Below are 5,673 nucleotides of genomic sequence, written 5' to 3'. Positions count from 1 at the left end.
GGATGGTTTAGTTTGGCCGAGTACAATTGTTGATCTTGACCAACAAATATATAACTACAATATTGTAAGAGGGTCAAAGATAAAATTACTAGACCTATTATTTGTAAATATCTCAAAAATTGATTTCCTGAAATCCTTACTTTCCTTGAATCAAATGCAGAAATTTGCACCTACATTTTCCTAATTGATGTCAATGGATCATATATGACCAATAAAGCAGTGTCAATTCTCGAAGAAACCAAAAAGAGAATTTCAACAAAATATCCATCCATTGGCATTCATAAGAATTATTCAAGAGATTCCTAAATGAAGTTATATATCATACAATGTTGGAAAATTGGAGTGGAAAGAGGTGCTATGTCTATTCTTCATATGGAGATGGATTTGGCATGATGAAAATATACCACTACTTAATATATTAAAATTTGGAGATTTGAATTTGGCTTTGAGGAATCTGTGTTTGCAAAAGAAAAGATCAAAAAGTTTTGAAATCACATAGTTGGCACATTTACCTCACTAGAAAAGCATAGTCTGATTATACGTTGAATGCAGAGTTGTTCATTTTACGAACAAATCAAAAAGTAAATGGAAAATTTAAATCATGGAGATAGTTCATTAGGAACTATATGAAAAGATTTTATCAAATATTATTGGTTGATGAACAAAAAGTAACATTTATAATCACCATTTTAATTCAGTTTGTTTTTTTTTCCTAATTGTTTTTTAAGTAATTGTTTTTAATCTCTATATTTTGTTGTAACTTTCAATGACCACTCACAAGATTAAGGAAATTTTGATGTAAAAATGAGGTTCAAAACAAACAAAAAAATGTACTGTAAAATAACCAATAGGATTCAAGATGATGATGTCATCTCCAATGGTAAATATTTCATTTTTGAAAGAAAAGAAGAAAAATATTTTTTTAATCTAATTTACTGAAATGTTGAATGTAGACTCGTTGGATATGAAATTGAATTATACATCCAACACATACCCGCTATGGTAAATCCGCACTCAAAAAAAAACATGAAAACATGTTTCTTCATATGATCATGGAGGTGTTGTAGATTATATAATAAAACAGAATTAAAAATTTACCACTAGCTCTGAAAGTATTGTCCATCAGTAGTAGTATTATGGGTTGAAAGTATTGTCCATCAGTAGTAGTATTATGGGTTGATTGCACAAATACATGGTGGTATCACCACTTTTGGAGTTTAGTGGCAAATCTCTAAACAAGTTCAAAACGAAATACAAGGATGACCATATACTTTGCAAAGACTACACAAATCAAATCCTGGTGACTTCAATGACCCGCATCACATGGGGTTGTGTTTAAGGTTTAACTAAATGGGTCCACCATAATCATTATCATTTCATAGATCAATGTCTCTTATTTCAATTATTTTGGTTGGATTTTCTACGTCGATGTAACACCATTCATTCAAGAAACCTACTAATTAGTATGGGTCAAAAAAAAGCTTAGAAGAAGGATATGCATAGTTCTTCACTCATCCATAGTAGTATTGAACAAATCCCAAGAATGATCTAAAGGAAGGGTAGTTATAAGGTTCCTTGTTATTCACTTAGTCCTAACCAATTCTTACATGCTTGGTTTCATTCACATTGTTTCATTTTCTATTTTGGAATTTGCTTGGTTTATTAGACAGATTCTTCTTGTCGTGTCCTCTAATTGAACCCATATCCATTAGTGCATTAGACATAAATATGAAATCTCAAAGGTGCAACATGTACATCTATCATTTCTATTGTATTCCGTAAGCTTTCATATAATTTCATGTAATACAATCTTCAATCAAGGAATTAAACGCTTTATTCATACTCAAATGTAATTATTTGGTTACACTTCCCACAAATATGGACATTTCGCCAAATGCTCCCCAAGAAGTCGAGAAAATCAACCACTTTTGAAGCTCTGACTCCTCAAAATAACACAAAGCAAGAATCATTCAAATAAGTATTAAGAAGGCTCAAGAGGCAAGCCTTCAAAGGGGACTCAGTCAAGCCCTTCCAGCCCCTCCAACAACAAAGACAAAGTTTTGACAAATCAAGAGAAAGTGGACAAGGCAAGGGTAGAGACAGGTTTTCTTATAACTAACTCATATCTTATAATCTGGGCCAACAACATAAGATCTAGAAGAAATAGAGAACATGGATCCAAATACCAAGGATAGAACCTCATTTGTGATAAGTGAGACTACTTCACAAGAGAAGGAACCAAAATTAGAAAAGCAATCGAAAGGAGAGAGGAGGAAACAATAGGGAAAGAAAAGATCCCTAAAGTCTGGTGTTCCCCTTCCTTTGCAAAAGTTTTAAAGAAAGACTCGTGCCTTTATCCTCCATTAACAAGAGGAAGGAAATAAGGCCGAGAACATAGAGACAGAAACAAAATCAAACATCATACTAAGTAACCATCAAACACCAGACCACACCTAATCAATCATCAAATAAAACCTATTCAATTTAACTATATCAATATATTTCTTCCATCGAACAATGGGTAAAAAGACAAGCCTAGGAAAAAAAAATCCAATCAAATGAACCTCAAGTCAAACATACAACCTATTCTAGTCAAAATGAGCCTTTAAATCCAAGATTCAATACTTAGACAACATTAAAAAATCAAAAGATCAGATGGAATAATGATTATGTATTCGTGAGCTTATGTATATATAGCTCAATTGGTGATCTTCATGTTATGAAGTATTATATAAATTGTGAGATTCAAGGTTCAAATCTCCGATAAATGTTTACCAAAAAAAATGTATATATTCATGGCGCTATTGATAACAAACCAATAAACCTAATTTGAGTTGTAAGATGAGTTTTAAGCTTCCATATTTAAAAAATAAAAATAAAAAATTATTTTGAATCTTTGTATAACACCCAACTAGGAATTCGCTTATGCTTGTTGAGTCACTCTTCAAGGAACAAAAACTCGAAAGTTATTCACGAGTCAGAACTTCAATAGCAAGCACTCATGAGCACTAAGGAAAACGAAGAAGTATGACGCTAAATCCGTGACATACCATCATGTGATAGGGAATTCCAATTCTTTCATTTCGTACAATGTATAACGTAATACCAAAGAATTTGCCACAAGAACAACCAAAATTACTACTTGAGAAGACAGTTGTCTTCCAATGTTCCACTAACTTTCCAGGATGCAGGAGTGGGAAAATGCAAATGAGAAACATACAAAGACACCCCCTAAATTTTAGAGAAATTCATGAACAGCGGAGGGATGTCCAATCCTATAGAATTGGGAAGGGCAGCCGGGCTGAACAATAACAATTCACGCCATGCAAATTCATCATTGTACAATGTAACACTAAATTCAGATTAAGATTCAGAAATGATATGCATTGATTCACAAATTAAATACTCTGTACATTGATTCATATTTATCATTCATAACTCAAATCTAAAAAGTACCAAGGAAAACAGTAGACACTGAAGTCTGGAATAGTAAATTGAAATTACTCAAAAATAGTATAGTGACAAGTCAAAGACTTGGACTGAGCTCATTAGCGTCTAGAGTCAAGAATCAACAGTTAAAACTGAAAATTAACAATGACAATGAAAACTGAAAATGAATGAGCATCAAAGAGTCAATCCCACTGACTGGTCCTCTACACCCACCCACTGCATGAAGTCTGAACTTCGCATATGAAATGTGAGAAAGAGATAGGTTTTAGCACTTATAAGGCTTTATGCATTTTTTGTTTTCGTTTTTTTATTTTAAAGGGTTATAGGAAAAAACTTGACCCCTCAGCAGGGAAGGGGGGGATTGCCCAGACGCACCTTTTTGGGAAAAATGCACCCCACACTGGGGACACGTCTGCCCATTTGTTTCCCTACAAAAGGAGGCATTGGGAAATGTTTTCCCAGGAACTTGGGGGAAGCGAGGGGGAAGCACCACTGACCCTGGGAGACACATCCCATGCAGCACTGTTGTCTTCAACCTATCCTGACAGTAGAACATGAACACATTTCAAAAATAAATAGAAGTAAATCTATCCCCAGCTATCCTGTCAATACCACAGACCAAAAATCAACAGATAACAATAGGGATATCTTGTACTCAATTTAGATCTATGTAGTTTGTTTAAAGAAGAGACCCGATTCATTGTGCTTTTTTTGCTCTTTGTTTCTGACCAGATCTGGGAGGCTACATTGCACTGCATTGTGGTGATGGGGGGGGCAGGGCATACGTAAGGTATCATTCAATTTCCAGTTGATGGGTGGAGGGAGAGAGTGAAAATATTTTTATAAAGTTAATTATAAAAATATAAACAAATTATAGACAAATATTTTAGAACGTAGGACCATTATACATCAATTAAAAGAAATAACAATTCTTAAATAAAAGGTCCAAAAGATATCATCTGTGTGGATATTAAACCCTTAAAAACAAGTAGTAGATATATATTAAAACCAAACGTGCAAGTCAAAACCAATGTTGCAATTATCTCATGTTAAAACGAACTCATAGTTTTCCAACAAGAATTGTAGATCAACGGGTGGCAAGAAATTAGAACGAACTCCTTCATCAATTGAGGGTGAATGTCAATAACTGAGTGAGTATTGATTGCTAAGAAGGATCAGGATTACTCTAAATTTCAGTTCAGACTTTTCTCGCTTCGCTTCATTGGCTAGGTCTCTGATTATATAACCAAAATAGAGAATGTCAAAGTGATTATCTTCTCTATTCCAAGCTTGCCTGCCCACTCTACAACCAACATCCCAAGTTTGAACTGCTGACAGTTTAAATGTTTCACCAGTGATTCAAAGGTGTATATTTTAATTGTAGAACCAATGTCACATGGGTGCATGTAAATGATCTAGGCACGTCTCCCAGATCTCCTTGTTTCTTAGCAGGAAAATATCTAAATGGCATAGAAGAGTCCCACACATCCTAGGGGACATCCCCCCAAGGAAGGGAGTCTTCTCCTACAGTCCCCAAGTCCTCATGGGCGTGGAAATATGGGGGGGCACATCCCCACCTGATGGGTTACTGTGCAACACTGTTGGTAGGCCATCAACTTGCATACAGTGCGGCAACATGTTCTCAGGAAGTGTAACAAATATTTAAAAGGATTCCAAAAGGGATATTAGAGGAATACAAATATTTAGCATATACACATGGCATGTCAAGGATGCCTTGAAAAAAATGTACCAGACCCATAAACAAACAGCAATTGCATGATTACCCACCTTCTACCTTATGGTTCTCTGATTTATGTATGACAAATGGATTATACTTCAAATGTCATATGTTTCTGTCGTGCATATTGTTAAAGTCAGATCCTTGTCAGTTTTGTATTTATTTCACATATTAACAAAAACTTGCCACAAGACTCAGCTTGCTCGAGGATAATACCATATTTCCATTAAAAAACAGTAACTCCAGAAAATTGTAAGAGTGAAGAATAATATAGATATATTAAAGAAAGTTTGAAAATACTCTGCATGTGGTCTTGCATCATTGCCGAGGGGATTAATATCATATATATAACACATCTGAAGTTGATAACATGCCATTTCAGCAAGTTGATAACTGATGAATATAATATGGATCTGAAACAGCAATGGTTGTTTCCTAAAACAGGCTATGAACTATACAACAAAGACAAACACAGTATCCCTAGA

Source organism: Pinus tabuliformis, chromosome 2_1 (assembly GCF_031772625.1).
Source record: "Pinus tabuliformis cultivar Carrire ecotype Pingquan chromosome 2_1, CPIR1, whole genome shotgun sequence".
NCBI classification, from domain to species: Eukaryota; Viridiplantae; Streptophyta; class Pinopsida; order Pinales; family Pinaceae; genus Pinus; species Pinus tabuliformis.
The sequence above is the reverse complement of the archived record's forward strand: the minus strand, read 5'-3'. Positions refer to the sequence as shown.